This window comes from Pleurodeles waltl, chromosome 9 (genome assembly GCF_031143425.1).
Source record: "Pleurodeles waltl isolate 20211129_DDA chromosome 9, aPleWal1.hap1.20221129, whole genome shotgun sequence".
Lineage (NCBI taxonomy): Eukaryota > Metazoa > Chordata > Amphibia > Caudata > Salamandridae > Pleurodeles > Pleurodeles waltl.
In genome coordinates, this window is record NC_090448.1 from 1,146,671,174 (window position 1) to 1,146,689,837 (window position 18,664).

General features: G+C 44.3%; 1 protein-coding gene across 5 annotated transcripts in view; it reads right to left on the reverse strand.

Annotated features, from left to right (window-relative positions):
• The window catches only part of PCNX1 (pecanex 1), a 436,152-nt gene that overhangs the window by 316,304 nt on the left and 101,184 nt on the right, over positions 1–18,664 (reverse strand). The gene's annotated exons all lie outside the window — the stretch shown is intronic.

Below are 18,664 nucleotides of genomic sequence, written 5' to 3' on the forward strand. Positions count from 1 at the left end.
CTGTACAGTAAAAACATTCAGAGCCACGTAACCTAAAGGTACTACCCAAAAATAAAAACAAAACGGTGAAGAATAAAGTCCAGTGCTATTAACATACAACTGTACAACTAACTAAGAGGAGAAATCTGAAAGTGAGTCCAAGTCTGTTGGCTAATTTCACAGCATCCTCAGAATAGGACAGGATGACTTGGGGAGCTAATGTTTGCTACTAACATATGCCATACTTATTAGGTCAGAAGTCTGAATCCCAGAAAAGCCAACTCAGATTTCCATCCTATACAGGTTAGTAAATTTGAGTGCCATTATATTGAAAATAGCTCCTCTTAATTATATTGCTTGGAAAAAAAACAGGTGTGTCGTATTGTGATGGAAACCAAAGAAAGAAAGCAATCACCAAGCCGCAGCAACACTTTATAACAATACTCGGTAAACCAGATTTACAGGAAATGAGACGGTACAGATGTTATCTTTTAGTGCAAAGTTAATACACCCAAGCTAGTTTCAATAAGCAAAGACAAATTCCCTCTAGATGTGAACACCCATTACGAAGTCCAAACCGCAGTCTCCTGCAGGGGACTAACCGAGGTAGACTGAGGAATGAACAACACAGCCAGTAGCAGAGACTCTGTACTGATCTCTATCCACTACAGAAGTGGATAAATGAACCAATATCTAACGCGCCAGGGATCAGGGTTAAGCAGGCTGAGGTTAAGCATAACTGTTTGATGTGTTCAATAGCATAGCTATGCTGTAGGAAATGTCAAATATACACCAATCCACTCACTAACTGGAGATGCTTTTCAAGATGGCTCTCTGAGAGCAGTCAAGGTTAACAAAGACGACCTTCTTCCTTCGAGATACTCTCAAGGCCAGCCTTACTGCTGGGACTTCAGGAGTAAGCCAAGTACAAATCACTTCATAGAATGATTACTCTGCGATACATGTAGATAACCCAGATATTTTTGGCTCCTTAACTCATGGTGTAACAAAACAATATACTAGTGTGGACGTACCTGTAAGACGGTGAACTGCCACCTGACTCAACACTGTTCAGCCCAATTCATGGGACATAACATGGTTTGGATTCAATGCAGTAAAAGTCTACATTCACTACTACGCCTAAGGATCATTGATATAAAGACTCTAGGGAAGGCTAGACACGGCTCCTCCTGTAAACCTTCTTAAATCCCCACTCCCAACCTCAAGGAAGAAAATCAGGAATGAAGTCTACCACTGTACTCAAAAACTGCATCTCAAGTGTAAATACCGAGTCTCAAAAATTTGGAAAAATAGTCTGTTTTGGTCATCACTTGCGTACAAGTAATGAATCTCTGCTGCCCCATCACAGACTAAAACAGGACACGTATCCTCCTTTAACAACCTTACAAGAAGCAAAGTCAGAGCATAGAGCTAGGCAAAAGAAACTTGCTTAAGTGAGGGCACCCTTGTGACAGCTGTTGTGTTGGGGAATTATTTTCTGCACTAAGCACGAAGCATAAAGCTTTCGACCCTGCCTTGAAACATGTACACCACGACCAACTATTTACAGAGTCTTGAAGCAGACAGAATAAACAGCCTATTCATGCCTGCGGAAGAAGCAAAGATTATTTTGCCGATAACCCAAAAAAGATTGCTTCTGAGTAAGGTTTTACAGTCTCAGTCTGGCCAATTGCACAAGGTATATCTGTCATCATCCCTCAACCACATGGAAACAATTTGCTTCTTAAGGATATACAGTTGCTTGCTTAGCAGAAGGTTTCATGGCAGCTTGAATAACCACATCCATTAATTACTACTTCAGGGTGAATATTTTGGCCGTACCTTAAAGAAACGAAAAAATCTAATTACAGAGGAACTCATACACAAAGAAAACAAAGCCTAAAGACTGCCAAGCCGTCTGCACACTCTCCATGGCACATTGTATTACTCGTTGCATCCTTCCGTGTGTATAAAGCAAACTATCATCATAGTACCTTGGCTCAGAGGTGTTAGCATCAGCTGGGTTTCTTTCCCTGGATAGTATGGAGGAGACAAGCATCGTTTGAGATGCCAGCAAGCTTGTGCATCCAGCCGCTAAAGTCTGCTGGTCAGAAGGGCGTCGCCTTGAGCTAAGCAGGAGTAAGTGTGCCCTAGGCGATGGAGCTCTCAAGAAGCACCAGGTTGTCAACTGTTTTCAGGTTCTGGTCCAACCCATTGTCCAACTAATGCTTCAAGTACATGGAGTGTTTTACATGGAACGTGCATAGTGGCACCAGTACTGTGATCCACGTTCTTGGGACTATCAATCAATGATAAGAATGAATTTAGAAGTTAAAAACAACGCCTAGTTCAGACATCTGCCGCAGCCATTGTATTGAAGGAATTAGGAACATTTAGCAGAACTTGTAAAACAGAGTAGGAAGGGAAAAAAGCACGTTTCCGAGATGCTTTTCACACCACATGCTCTTTGGCTTTAGACTACAAGCTCACAGGCAAAGTCATAGAACAGCTAAAAATAGAAGAGAGATTATTTTAAGTGTCACCTCCTATTTCACGTTCTTTTCTTGTTTTTAACTCTGAAAAAGGTTATTTATTCAAGACAGCAGTACAGGGTAGTTCAATAGCAAATATATGGAACATTGCTCCATGAGGGAGGCACGAGGCCTAATGAAAAGGACTAGTGATGTCTACAAATGTTTGGTGAAGGGCCACGTTTGGCATAAATGTAGATCCACTCCTGTCCCTCCAATATCATCAATCATCCCTCTAACTGAGTACTTTTATACCTCCTAGTTCTGGATCTCTCCCTGAATGCTGAAAAGCAATTTTAACAATGCAGGTCCCCGGTCCTGTCCCACCACAGGTGAACCGGCAACTTCCCCTAAAGGAAGACTCCACGAAAGTATCAGTACTTGAGAAACCATCTCTCTCTGGCACAGGAAGGGTCAACACAAGGAAACAATGGCAGGACCACCCAGAGGTATTTATTAATAAAATACCATCCTATCATGCATACATTCAGCTGTGTTGGACAAGTCAACGTGCAGTGCGAAGTCTGCAGTGGCAAAACTAGCTTCACCCACAACAGTTCACACATAGTACAGTACACAATGTGAACACTACCAGCCATGCATACAACACTAGCAATGCACAGCACGTTATCTGTGGTATATAAAAGAAATATTCTGGGTTCCTGAAATCATTTCAAGACAGATTACAGGGTGCAAGAAGGATGACACCTTACTTTATCAACTTTATACTCACAACTAACAACATTTGGCCTCCAATTTACCAAGAGAACAAAAACAAAAGCATAGAAGAAAGCAAAGGAATAGTCAAGTGCTCCATTTGTGCATATGGAAGGCAGGCATGGCTGCAGCCGGTAGAGAAGTGACAAGCAACAAAGTGGTGAAAGGAATGCTTGAATTAATCTCAGGCACCAGAAACTGCTTGGGCGGCATGCCAGTCTTCATACTTCACCCCTGTGCCACCACAGCACAGACCGGCCATGTGCAAACAGCCTTGGCACCGTCCCAAGCAGGACAGTCAACCAGAGCTGCCAGACCAGGCTCCCTCCAGATGCAAGCAGTCTGGCCTGAAAAACAGTGATTGTATTGTGGACTGACCATTTTGGGGGGCGCAAATAAAGAAATGTAATTATTATTTTATTTTTTTATGGTAAAAATGAAAGAGCATGTCTGTTTGAAGGGGTAGATCTTAATCTCGGAACCAGTTACTGGATCTTCCAATTGCAGTAGTTTTTTCATTTCATGATCATGTTAGCATTTGGTTCTGCGTAACAATTGTAATCATTCTAAAGAGTCAACGTAAAGAGAAAATTGGCATGTGGCTGTCTCCCATTACAAATGTACCCAAGAACATTAACAGCACCAACTCTGTGACCTAACTCTGCTGTGACGTGTTACATATAGCGCCTGCTAAATATCAAGTAGCCAATAGCATGGGATCTTCATAACGTCACCATAATATTGATGGACAAAATATCAAAAAGTAAGTATGTATGGATTTTCAATACCTAATTCCACGTACATGTACCTTGTGGTATATAATAAAGGTACCTAGATTTGGAGTTAAGAATGGTAAATCGATACTTTCCCTATACACACTTACCTTCCGATATTTTGTCTACAATATTCCTACGAGCTATATTCCTTGGTCCAATTAATGCATATCAAAAAGGTAACAGAACTAAGAAAAAATATATTTAAAAAAAAAAATATCACAGAAAATATGGAGTCATGAAGGTCATGTCTGCATTGGGTATTCAGAAACACTAATGCCAGATTGAATCCGACAGTCAGAGTAGACAACAAAGGAGGATGGAGAAAGATGGTGGTTGAGTGTTAACTTTCAGCTGTTAAAGCTGAAAAAGATGACAAACGTTACGCTGGAAAAATAGATTCACTGTAGGATTCTCATGTTTTGTACTGTGGGTCATTCAATGCCCAAGGAAAAATGTTGAATGACTCTTCCCTCAAATCATAGTAAACTCTGCTATATGAAGACTGGGAAATTAAAAAATATTTTTGTAAATGATATATAAAAATATTTAAAATTAAAAATTGAGTGGTGGAAGCTTTCAAACGAGTATCAAATACATGTAAAGATTAGAGGACCAACTGAAGTGTTAATCCCCTGCAGGCTAAATGTGACTGCCATTGAAGAAAACTGATTAGGTCTTAAAATCTATGGCTAAAATATCTTCCAGTATACACTTTTAGAATAGGATGCACAAGGAAAACAGCTCATCTATGTATGAGGTGCTTTGAAGTCCTTTTGCAACATGGTAAGTTTATGGGTGAGGTCTGATTAAACTGGGACAAGTGGCGGATTATGCCTAAACTAATATGTTTTATGAAGGTTGAGATACTTTGCAAAGACAATGTCAAGACTGTATACAATTTCCTTAGGAAAAAAAAAATCAACTAGCTGCAGGCAGAAACGATAAAATATAAAGACTTATCTGGGGTTGTGGGATACTCTACGCTAAAAATACTATTGAGTTTTATGTGGATGGCAACAGAACATTGGGTCAGGATAAAAAATAAGCTATTTGGAGGCAGAGTGATACTCTCGCATACAACTACATCTAGTGATGCACAGTGATGGAGAAGAATGTACTAGTGAAGCACTAGGCTAGAAGTACAAAAATGTCTCTAAATGCAAGGAAGGAGTTGAAGCCCTGTGATTTGGTAACAAAATCACCCGAGACAATAGCTCAGTCCTTTTCAAGTTCTCCCTGTAGGTCTTCAGGAGAGACATTGGAAGAGCTTTTGTAGTGCCAAGCCCTACAAGAGACAAAAAGACAAATCTTTAAATATTCTTTACCTGCTGGCCCACTCTTCTGTTCTCCTAGAGCCCTGCAACTGTTCTTGGTCCATAACTACGCATTGTGCAGTATTTACTCACTCAAGAAACATGAGTCTGCGAAATTTCGTGAGCACAGTGTCTAACTGCACGCTAAAAACCTCAGCCACAAATGTGCTTTCTACAGTTCAGAAATCTTTTAAGTACATAGTAAAGTCAGCTGTGTCTCCTCTTATTTAGAGTGTGTAGTTAAAAGTGTCAACTATCAGACACTATATTTAAGTCATTTAAAAAAAAAATATTTTTCATCTTTTATTTTCAGTGTGGACAAGGCATGTGAGAGCACTTTATAGCAAGAAAAATGAAAGAAATCTGACAAGCATTGGCAAAGACAATAAGTCTAGCTCATGTAAAAATTGGCTTTTCCAATGTATTTTAGCCAGGTTGTGCAACATAGCTGAAATTTAGAGAAAAGGGCACTATGAGGGGTCACAGCACTTTTTTCCAACTTTCTGTCATGCTGCACAGCAGCCACACTTCTGTGTAACATGGCTGAAACGCAATGAAAAAGCCAATAGCTCTCACATATGCTAGACCTACTGGCCTTGCCAATGCTTGTTTTAGTGAAGTATGTTGTTTGAGGAGTCTTGAGCATATGTCAGCTTTTCTAACAAGTCTTTTCTGTCCCGGTCATGGATCCCAATAACATGGTGCTTTGTTTGCTAGCTGCTGACGAAAGTTCCATTTCCCACACCACCCTCATCAGCTAGCACCTCAGTTAGTGGGTGTTGACTTACGTTGACTAGCACACAGTGCGTGTCCGCTACGAGCTCTTCTGTGCCGTGCCTGCCCATGATGGGTTCCAGCCTACCCACGCTGCCCACTAGCAGGATGTTGATGCCATTCTCGCAGCTCAAAGCCTGATTCAGGAAAAAATTTATTTACTTTCACACATTTTGGTCAAGCTCTTTGTCAGCAGCCAGGAAAGGGTAAGCCACACAACGTAGTGGGACAGGATGTGGGGGGGGGTGACAACACTGGACGGGGCGGCGCATGCAACACAACATAGAAAAGTGGGGTATGACCGGGCAAGTAATGCGGGGGTGAGGCAAGCAGCAAAAGTAGGAGTGAGAGGAGCCAACATAGACAGGAGGAGGGCGGGAGGGGTCAAGCAACATGAGGGACTGCCAGAGGTGGGCGGGAGTAGGCATGAAACATGGCAGATAGTCGGAGGAGGTAAGCAAATCTACCAACAACAGTGGGAGGTGGGTGAGAAGCGTAAGCAACACCAAAGACAACAGGAGGGGAACAGAGGGGGACAAGCAACATGCATGCTTCGAGAGTGCTTCCACAACAAGAAAACAGTAGCTCCACAGTGAAGCAGTGGAAGGACACTGAGCAAGGAAGCAGTATTCGAGCTGTGCTCCAGGGGAGGGCCAAACACCAGAAGAGGAAGTCAAGTCGACATGTGCTGACAAAAGAGGACCAAGCAAGAGAGTGATGATGAAGTCAACCAATGGTAAGTAATGGGCGAGTTCTAAATGCCCCCACCGCCTGATAAGTAAACAAAATGTCTTGCAAGCGACAACTCATACACTGTCTCAGGCGAGACATAAAAATGAAGAAACCTAGTTAACTCTACACAATAAACAAAGAGTACAAAAAAACTCAACATGAAAGCAAAGGCTACGTTCTTCTTATCTGGATACTGATACCTAAAAATCGTCCACAAAAACGGGTTGACCTTATTAAGAATCTCACCAGGCACGAAGGCAGCCAAGATCATTGTCAATATCAAAGTTTCCTGCGAAGAATTCTCCAAATTCATAACAACAAAAAAAATTAAACTCTGTAAGGAATCAACAGCTGATGATGTTCTTCAGTGAACAACCAACTCCTTCCACAGAGAGTTCCCCCAAGGCTCCATCCCTGCCCTGCTGTTTTGACCTTGTATAGGGAACCCTCTGACCACTCTTGCGAGTAAATCAAGCATCTAATTCCACTTTTAAGCTGACAACATCCACAACTATAGTCGAAGGTCTCCAACACTAATGACATAACTGCTTTGAGGAACATTATGATGTTACAACCATGGATGACTCAATGTCACTTTAAACTGAACCAGTAGAAGACTGAATTCCTTCTCCTTTCACCTCATCACACTACCACTTCTGTACAAACACGATTCAACACATCAGACATTCTTAACTGCAAGCCAAACCTGTTTGGGGGCAACACAATCCCTGGCAACTCCCTGCATAAAAATCTAAATCTTAACATTCGCATCAACAACCTAGCAAGGTGTGCGCAACACCAAATCACTCTTTCGAAAAACTCTACATTCCAGCCGATTACTTTAAGGTAATTCTCTAGTTCTATAAAACTTGAATATAGGAATAAACTTCTGACCGGCATTCCCAAAACCTCTAAGAGCAGCATTCAGTTCTGCAGCACGCCTGTTATTTGTCTCCACCAATACTGACCAACCCTAGCTTGGCTCCCAATGAAGCCAGAAGTCAGCTCAACATAGCATGTATTACCCATAAGGCTATACACATGTGATTCTAGATTACCTAGTCAGAAATCATTGTTTCAGAGGGGTTGTGAAATCTCAAAGAGGGAGCCTGGCTGTCGCTGAACCCCATTTTTTTTCAAAAACTCTTCAACACCTGGGCAGCAAGCCCAAGATCTGTGACTCTATCCATCAGCTCTACCAACTAAAGCCTCTAATGCCCCTTCAAAAAAATTAACAAAAAACCTTCTCCTTCATCAATAATTTTAGCCATGATCAGCCAACATCCAGATACACTTAGTAGTCATACACCATAGCTGTAGAAGATTCCATGGAGAATGGAACACTATCTGAACGTAGGCGACAGTCTGTCTGCTTCCGCCATGTTCTATTTTAAGATGAGTCTGCGACCTACATTTTGCCTTTCTGTTCCACTGAAATCTTCCCTACAATGGACAATCCCAAAATCTTCCCTTTGCACTAACTGACATTTTGCACTATACACCTTTTTTGTATTAAAACTCAGTATGAATAATTTAATTGTTGTAAAGCACTCAGATCCCCACGTGGCTTTGCTTCGTGCTAAAGGAAGCTGAAGATTCACTAGGAAATAATATGATTTGGTTGAAAGAAGGATTTTATGGAGGGACTGGGTTGGATTGAATGGCTAAGAGGTAAGGGTTCTAGCCATAGTGCCCAATCTGGCAAACAGTGAACAGGAAACCACCCTAAACCTCTCCACCCTTTACTTGTCCGTCATCTAACTCTCCCCTCTTAAACTCTACAACCTTTGCCCTCTACCTAGACTCCCTTGGAGGAGAGATTGTAACTTGACTGTGTGGACTTCGTCTGATCGGCCCTCGTCTGTGCAGGTGGGTTGCAAGACCGAAAACAAGGAAATGTAAAAAGTGCAACAAAGACTTAAGTGGCAGAAAGCACATAAAACAATTTAAATGCAACCCTGGATGACAAGAGGTGAGGGAGAAGATTGGAACTAAATGCCCAATGCCCTTCATACTTCTAAGACTAAGACAAGAGCAGACAACATACTCTGTTCCGTCTCATTTGCTATGGGCAGAAGCATGTACTCCACTTGGAAACCAGGAACTCCACTAACTCTGATTTTCCCACTTGATGATCTAGTTATTTTCCATTAAAAAAGCAGAAAAGTTCAAAATTGATGCTGAAATTCCAATTGATCAAGACTTTATTTTGCGAACCATTAATTCTAAAGCCTTAAGCCAGACGACTGTGCTCCAGACTGTCATGGTATTCGCTTCAACATGCTTCTCCAGACCAAACCACTAAAAAGCTGGATAATGCACAGCCTGTGAATCTACAACACAGTTAAGCTGCAAAAATACTGTTACTGATGCAATACTTCATTCCTTCCAAAAATCCAGCTACGCAGGACATGGAAACGTTCAACAAAGGCCCCATATCCCAAGCTAAATAAAACATAAGCTTGCATTGGGCTTCCTGCCTAAGAACCTTCTGTGACAACAGGAAAAGTTTCCCTCCGAACAGAGATTCCCTCTTCAAACATGTTGATAGACGGTACCAAATATATGTATTACATAGACAGAGAAAAGGCTTTCCAGAAAGCAGACCAGATGTTTGTAGCCTTTCCAAAACCCCACAAGGGCCAGTCTGTATCCTAGGCAGGGGGTTAGTCAAATGTATCCAGACATGCTATCTTAAAGCCGAGAGAACTCTCCATGTTTCGTCCAGGACACACACTACCTGGAAGAAGGATGTAACTATGGCCTTCTGAGAATATCCCCATAGCCTACCTAAGTAAGTCAGCTATGTGGTCAACCTCACACACGTTTACTAACAACTATTGGCGGATATTGTAGCCAAGCAACAGGCTATAGCTGGCCCAGACTGTCTTAATGACCGTATTTCACACATCTGCATCACCCGCACACTAGTCACCGCTTATGGAAGGATACTACTTTACAGTCTGTGCAGTGCATGTGCATCTACAGCAACACTTACGACGAGCGAAATGTGTTACTTATCCTGTAAGCATCAGTTTGTAGCGTTTAGTGCTGTCAATTCCCATCCACGCACACCAGCTTCCTGCGGGCGCGTCTGAGCAAAGATCCTTTCTCTCTCATAATTACATTTTTTTTTGTGTAATATATGTGATCACGTAGTGTTCACTCACCAATCCATACTTCTGTCACCGATGTGTAAAAAATAACCTAACATGGAATTGGTGCCCATGCGCACTCAGTCATCCATGGCTCAAAAGCCTTAATTCAAGAAAAACTATTTACAGGCATCCGAGCCCAACAATAGATGGCAAGAGTGCGCGGAGCATGTGAATCTACAGCACTACACACTATGAACATATGCTTACAGGGTAGCATTTTCCAGGTGGTCCCTGGAGAGTCCAGTGCGGTAACCAGCTAAGCAGATTATATAAAAAGAAATAATATGAAAGGACCTGCAGAACTGTTCAAAGCGGCCAGCAAACTTAAAACGATGAAACTGAGCATCTGTCTCTCACCCTTCAGCAACCACACACTGCGCCCCATAACACAATAACCACACCTCGGTGGTCGTCACGCACAACATGGAGACAGTTCCCACATAGCATCAAAACAAAGGCAACATCCTTCCTACCACACACCTTACAGCAGAGGTCTTCAAACTGGGGGGCGAGCCCCCCTTGAAGGGCCTCAAGTGATCCCACATCACCCTCGCTTCACCACTTGCTGAGCAACTGCACAAATCAATACCTTGACATAGCCCAGGTTGCAAACACACGTATTGTGCACTTGTGTACAAACATCTAGTATTCAGAAGAACTGCGCTGGCTGGTACCGCCCCAAGTACACGTCACAACTCCCTCTTATTCTGGTGATGTGGCTTCAACCAGACCCTCTTGCAGTCAAGTCCGCCACCACACCCATCAGTACTGGGACCCGAGCCCCGCGACGCCCCGGCTGCAACAAAAAAGTTCTCTACAAAGTGCTTCTTGGAGAAAGGCCTACGCCGCATGGAATATTCCCTGGAGCGGGACCTCGCAGCAAGCTCTGCTTCGGGGGGGCCGGGCTTCTCACCGGCGGTCCCGGCAGATTTCGGGACATGTAGCTCGTGTCCCGGTTTTTAGAGACAGTCAACTGAAACCAGGGCGAGGCTCGCCTTTTAATGTTTTCCAAAGCAGGGATAAGTTAGCCGCTGTCATTAGAAAACAATCTAATGAACAGGCATTATAAGGGCTTTAAAACTGCAGTGTATTCTCCAAGCGCAACTGCTGCAACCCTCTGCGCTCGGCTGATGTAAGGTGTAGTCCTCCCGCTTTTGATACATGTCCCGGCTTTTGGTCGCCCTGCTCTGCTTTCCAAGTGGCCACGGCGGAGATGTAATGCCGCACGGCTGAGGCCAGCGTAAAGCGAACCTGCAATCACCGGATGTCCCCTCGGGCCGCCTTGGCTTCCATAATGTCACTAGCCATGCGCCTCCGCCTCGGGCGCTGGCCCGCCATCACCCTCGCTTTTAGTAATTGGGCCTTCCAAGGATCCTGAGCGGAGATGAATGGACCCCAGGAGTGACAGAGTGCCAGCCCCGGGGCACGGCATGATTGCCTTGTAAGATCAGGACACGCTAAGGCGCACTGCGCTCTCTCCGCGGCGCCATCACCACCTGGAAAGCGCCTAGAGGAGGGGCTCTCATTTACCTCCGCTGTCTTCATTCTACCACCGTGTGATATCTCGACAACTGGCCACCGCCTACTGCAGTTTGTCTAATGCACTCACGTCCACAGAAAGAACCAGGGTTTCTGACAGCACAGGACACGTTGTGATCGTTACCGGAACCACTTCAGTTCATCAAAGTTCCGTGAAAATCCATTCAGTTGTTTTGGCTTCACACTCGACAGAATTTTTCCAACATAAAATTAAAAGGAGGTATTTACTCTCTGCTCCCCGCCTGTTAGGCTTGTCCACCTTGAAAGATCTTCCCAACTGTCTCCAAAATAGAGGGGGTTGGGAGGTATGCAGTCAAGTCATAAATGTTAATAGAGATACCAAGTTTCATGTCTTAACCATAGCGTCAGTCATTATTTACATTAAGTACGCATGCGTTCTTCTATACGTCATCTGTGCTCATCTTCACCCGGATCCTGGGCCCTTCCTTGTTTCAGGAGGTTTCGGCTCGGGTAGTGACCCCCTGTAATACCTTTCCAGTTCTTTAAACCAGTAGTTTGGTGAAAAACAGTCTTCGGTTACAGTTCACTTTATAAGGTCTAACTAATATAGCTGCTTTAATTTACATACAACAGGATCCATATGCCAGGCTCACACCTATACAAACTGAGGAATGTAGCCTGTCTTTTGCAGAAGCAAGTAGCTATGTGATGCAGTTAGTCCTTCCCTGCATACGGCTCACGTCATGTAAACCAATGTAACCGTGTGCCCCACCTGGCCTCTCGCCCTCGAGACCTATTCGGTTTTAGCCACCCAGCACAGCATCCCTCATGTGTGTTCCTACAAAACGACGCAGACACTTATTAAAACTGTTTACCAATCCTAGTTGGATTACATACTCAAAAATAATCTTTTTTTTTTTGGTTTAGAGCTGGTGAGGGGGGCAATACAGGGGCACGAGTGGCAAAAGAGCACGTGGAGCGGAGGGGGAGAAAGCACACATGGCAGAAGCACACAAAACAAGAGAAAGATGAAGCACAGCAGAGATGGGGGGAGAAGCACAGCAGAGATGGGGGAGAAGCACACAAGGAGGACAGCAAGAAAACACATGCACTCTCAGTGCCTAAATAAAAAGAAAATAGGTGAGCAGTGGAAAGACATAGTAATGCCTTCATGTTCCAGGGGTGGGACAAACACAAGAAGAGGAAGGAAAGTACGCACAGCTAACAAATAAGAAGCAAGCAAATGAGTGACAATGTAGCCAATCTAGGGTAAAAATGGGCTAGCTCTAAGCCCACTTTAAATTTCTAAAAAGACAGTGCATGCAAGGCTTTAAAGAAAATGAATTAAAAAACCATTAACATGCTTGTTTTTTGTACAAGTTAATTAACTCTTGTTCTTTGATGAAATGTGTGCGAGTGACTGTTAGAATACACACAGACACATATGTAGTATATATCTTCAATGAAGACACAAAAGTTAAAGGGTAGTTGTACCTAGGTGAAATTGTCAGTTAAAAATACTGTTTTAAATGAACAAATCCACTGAAATTCACCAGTTATATTTATAACTCGTAGCCTAAAGTAACTAACTAGTACCCCCACCATGCGCAGTGTAGTCATTAGTGATGCGATTTCGGATGTGGCAGTGATGTTATCAATGATATCACAGGACATGTCATGAGTGATGTAAATGGGAGATTGGCAGTGCATGTCGACTGCGTGAGTTATAGTTACTTTAGGGCACTAATTAGTTCCTTGAGATAACTATAACTGGTGAATTTGAGTGGCTTTGTTAATTTTATTATGGTATGTTTTAACTGACATTTTCACCTAACTACATTCCTTTAATATTTGTTTTTTCAGTGAATTTCTAAGGATTTTATTAATATAAAGTATGATATTACTACAATTTATAACTAGAAATCCACTATAACTTGTTTTTGTGTAATATTTTTTTTTTTTTTTTTTTAATGAAAGTAAGATGTCCCACGTCATGCGCAGCATAGAGTTGGGTGCCCAACCCCCACCAGCGTGGGTTTGGGCACAGGGGCTGGCCAGCACAGGCCCTGCACTGAAGCACCCAGTCATCCCCTTTCACCCCCCAACGTTTGCATCGCTGCCCATGTCATGTAACATTATAAGGAGTGTCATTTTCAGTAAGGCATAGTGACTGGCTTTGTCAGAGGGTCAGAACACCAAAATATTAAAAGAGGTGGGTCTATTGCCTTTAGCAAGGGTCAGCTTAGCATATATAAAGCAGAATTATCAGCTTTATCAAAAAGTCAATACCATAATCTAATTTATATTTTATAAATTCCCATATTTCAATATGTAATAGTGACTGTCACAAAATATGTTCAAAAAACCATTTTATTAAAAAAAAAAAAAAAACATTTTAGTTTTTTAAAAAACATTTAAGGCTACAAAATGCTGTCACAGAATCAACTACAAGGGGTCCCGGCACGTCAGCTGAAGAGCATAAATCTCCAGCTTAGTGTGCTTAAAACAAATACGGTAAGCTCTCTCGGCTTTTATTTTTAATTTTTTTACAGTTTTTCCCCTTAATTTCCTGGGTGGGGTGGCTGCAGCCCCCCATAATTTTTGTTAAAAATCCTTGGGGGTGCCTTTGTCCCCTCTTTGGGGGCAAGCAGGAAACTAAAACATTTAAGTACCGCCACATACTACATATTTGCACTCCCAAAGAAAACACTGAATAATTAATGAGGCCTCACTACTTCAATAGTCAAGCGGAGAGGTCACTCCAAAAAGTTTTTTTTTTTTTTGGTGGGTGTCCTGGTCCGACCCCAAACCTACACAGACTAGCTTTTTATTTATTTTTTTGACAGCGCGGGAAAAGCCAACTCCCCCCAGTGCCAGTTGTGGTGTTGCATGTATTTATTTTTGGCAGTGGGGAGCCCAACCCTGCGTTGCTGTCTCCTTTTGATGACTAAGCCTCCAACAGCACGCGCTAGCTTTTACACTCCTGCTTGTGAGACACTGTTTACAAAAAGGTCTTGGAGCCCTCCCACTGCTTACTATTTGTTGCCTTCAGTGCCACTTTTCTTTGAAACCTCTATAATTGGCCAACGCAGGCTAACCATCACTTTTGTTGATTTTTGTGGAGCGCGGACTAAGCACAGATTGATTTAGCTTAATCAGTGCCCGTCCGCTGCTTCCAATGAACTGAGGTACTATTTCCTCCTCACCCCAACTCCCCTTGGATGCTGCTCCCTTTACAGCACTTTTTCCCCCCTTTATCTTTTTTGTTCCCTGTCATCGGTTCCTCCTTGTTGTTGCTGGTTGAACTTGCACCCCCCCCTCACCCCCCCCTTTCGCTTTTTGGCTCCTTCACAGTTTTAGCTGGCCTTTACACAGATGGAGTTTGCGTGCCACAGATGTCTTTTATTGCGCCTAGCTATACGTCAAAGGGGATGGGTAATATACAGATTTCCAGCCAAAAGGGTGTTTTTAAGTCACAGAATGAGGGAGGGATATTTCAATGTAAACTGACTTCTTGCCAGCAGTCAGTCTTCCGTTTCACTTGCTGTCTTGCCCTCAGTGCACGGCCCTACTCTTCCTGGTTTTGTTCGTCATGGGTTCTTAGCCAAGATCACACACTGTCTGCGGCTTCACTCTAGCCTTTTGGAGACACAGGTTCCATTGTTTGCTTCCAGTAGCTCATTCACACCCCAAGGACTCCATCCTTTGGTCAAATATTTCATTTACTGCTAATCTTCGACCATTGAAGGAAAAAAATACACAACATTGTCTGACAGCCAATGGCATAGCCTGAACCCCACCCTCAAATCAGTTAGTCAACAGCGGTAAGTGCACTGCGGAAACCCCAACCACTCCGACTGCAGGGAAAAACAGCAGGCACAGTTCCATGTGTGAATGTGTTCCAATTCATTATTAAATGTAAGTTTGGGGTTACAGATCTTCATTCGTTTTTATCGCTTCCTTCCCATTAAGCCCCTCACTGTGCACCTCACTCGGCTGTTGCAGTCTCTGCTGTGACGCCTCTGTTCTCTGGGACTCTTACAGGAGGTCCAGGCTTTGCGAATCCTTCCCGCTGCTTCAGATGGACTGATAGAGGCCCTCGCCCCTTGTTATGTTCCCAAATACCATGTAACAGAGCTCTCCGCAGAGCTGAAATCCACAGTCCTACTAAGAAGTCCATCTTTCCCCACGCACCCAGCTGGCACATCTCGGCCGGTCTGGTGCAGTGCGCCTTGTGTGCATTCTTCTTGGCCTCGGAGAGCTTAACACGCCGTGCACACTGAGAAGACGCTCACTAGCAGTTACTATGGTGCGATGCTCACAAAAGGTATCAAATCAAGGCTCACTGGAAACTGAGGAGGGAGTTCTCTCACACTTTCTACTGTTCTGCATCAAGCAACTTCAAACAAAGGAAAGGGCAGACTCCGTGCTCATTCATACCTGGGCTTCTCGGCTGAGACTGCCGCAGGGGTACATGTGATGGCTGGCTGCTGTAAAGCGCACTGTGGTACTTGGACTTCCCAAGATTCTGGGGAGGCCAGAAAAGCCGCATGCTCCCGATGGTGGATCCCCCCCCCCCCCCCCCCGACTACCGCCAGGTGTCTCCAGCATGCTCCCGATAGTCGAGCCTCCCCCCCCCCCCCTTAGACCACGCAAGGTGTCTCCAACATGCTCCTGACGTTCAATGGCCAGGTGTCTCGAGCATGCAGTCGATGGATGTGGTCTACACAAGGTGTCTCCAGCATGCTCCAGACGGTCGATGCCCCCCCCCACAGACCACACCAGGTCTCTCAAGCATGCTCCAGACGGTCGATGCCCCCCCACAGACCACACCAGGTCTCTCAAGCATGCTCCCGACGTTCGATGCCCCCCCCCCCCCCCCCCCCCCACAGACCAGCTTGGAATGAGGCTTTACTCACTGCAGTGCCTCGCCCCCATTCCGTAGAGCACACCTTTTACAATCACACAGCTGTGATTTCTCCCCTGCCCTTTCCATCAGTGGGCTGTGTTTGGGGCGGCCAGTGGCATTTAGACTCCGCAATCTACCCCCTTCTCATGCTTGTCATTGTAAACAATGAACATCAGAAATGACTGAAGGACGGCTCACCTCAGCGAGGCGAACATGCGCCGCTGGGATATTCAGTGTGATGCAATCCGCAGGTCGCGAGCTCAAATTCTGACTAGGACAACTAAGCCTTCCATCCTTCCGAGGTGGGTAAACTGAGCACCGCTGAATCAGGTAACAGTAACACTTGTTAAGTACAGCACTTTGAAGCGCCACGTAAAATGTATGACAAGCATTTTGCTCACTGTTGTCACTCGAGTGGAGAAAATATTTTCGGCCCACATTTCAATAAGTAATGCCAATCACAATAGTTCTGCAATTTACTGTGTGTGCATTCGTGCTACAATCCACTTGGGGTCAGGATTCAATGTAAACAATGCCCGCACTGCAGACTGTGACCTCTGCTACCCGACCTCGACCAAAGCATTTTACCAGCTCGTCACCAGCCAGTCCCAGCAAGGTGCGGACTACCTCTGTCCAGGTATGTCCCGGATTATTCATAAATCTACGAGCATCAGTTTCTTCATCAGAGGGTTCCCTTGCATGTCCAAGAAGAATACTGAAAGACTTCTAAGAGTCAAAAAATAATGTGCTGCACAAAGGCGAGGAAGAATACACGTACTTGGTTCATGCTCCAGGGCGGAGCCAACGCAAGAAAGGAAAGGAAGCCTATGGGAGCTAAGCAACAGAAAGATTGCAAATGAAAGAGACAAGGAAAACAGCCAATGGCATGCTGTGGCGGGTTGTACACTCACTGAAATATAACCACACTATCTCACAGCACAGCGCATGCACTGTCTAGGGGAGATCTAAAACCGCTCCGCCTATGGTGACTGGATGCTAACTAGAACGACTGCCACTGTGATATATCTGTATATATATATATATATATATATATATATATATATATATATATATATATATATATATATATATATATATATATATATATATTTTTTTTTTTTTTTTCCAGTGCATGGTCAAAATGACAGATGAAAAGGTAAGAAATACGAGTGCAAGTAGGAATGAGCACCAGGACAGATGAGCAAGGATGGATACAAAAGTGTGACGATGCACATGGACAGGGAGATGAAAAAGTGACGCTGGATGAATGAACGAGTTAAATGGTGAATGATATGCATGAAGTCCCAATTCCACTAAAGTGTCTGCCAACTACTAAGTTCATTTCTGGAAGTTAGCATCTTAATGGCTCATGGTACCGCCACTGGGTGCCTGCCAGGCTTTAGCAAAAGGGCCACAGACAAGCAGACTTGCACTAGAAGCAGTGGTTTGGCCGGGCTGCCTAGTCTCGCCACACAAGGCACTCTCGCACATTGGTGTCCGTCCTCTGGCCCGTGGTGCTAACCCTGGTCTCACTGCACAGAAAGAAGAGTCAGCACAAGTCAGTTATCCTCCTTTGTGGATGGTTGCTGCAGCAAGCATGCTTGGAAATCGGGGAGGTGGTGCGAGTTGATTTGGCTCATGGGACTTTACCATAGACACACTCATGGAAGCCGAGAGACGTACAGGCAGACTCTAGCCAACTCCGGTTACACTCTCACAGTCTAGTCTTCTAGGCTACCCCTCATCATGGCTTGGCAGCTGACTTTCCCCTTTCCTCAACCAGTCAGCTTTTGTGTGGTTAGTTGCTCTCAGCAGGTCTTGCAGGATTCGAGATTAGAGGCACACCCACAGGTCTTCCAGAAGGATGGGCAGACTTCACCTGCGGTCCCCTCATCGCTGGGAGAATGGATGTTCCTGGGACACCTTTCCTGGATCACAACAGGTTTTCAAGTACGCTACAGCGCATTCCCTCCCTTGGGCTTAAAGAACCTGGAACTGGTACCAAGTGGAGTGTTTGGGTCCCACCTTTATACAAACTTCCCAGAAAAGGTTGATCCCACAGTCTAAGCCTAGGAACCGGTAAGGGGGGGTCAGGGTGCCTTTTCACAGATCAGTCTTTCTACGGCACACACAGAGTGTTTGTAAAACGTGACTGCTCTCACAGCAGGTAGTGGCAATGCTAGGTCTGAGCATCAGAACCCACAACACGAGCACATTGACATGTGAAACCTAGCTGCCATCGGCCTTCCCAAAGTATCACTTGGGTATGACTAAA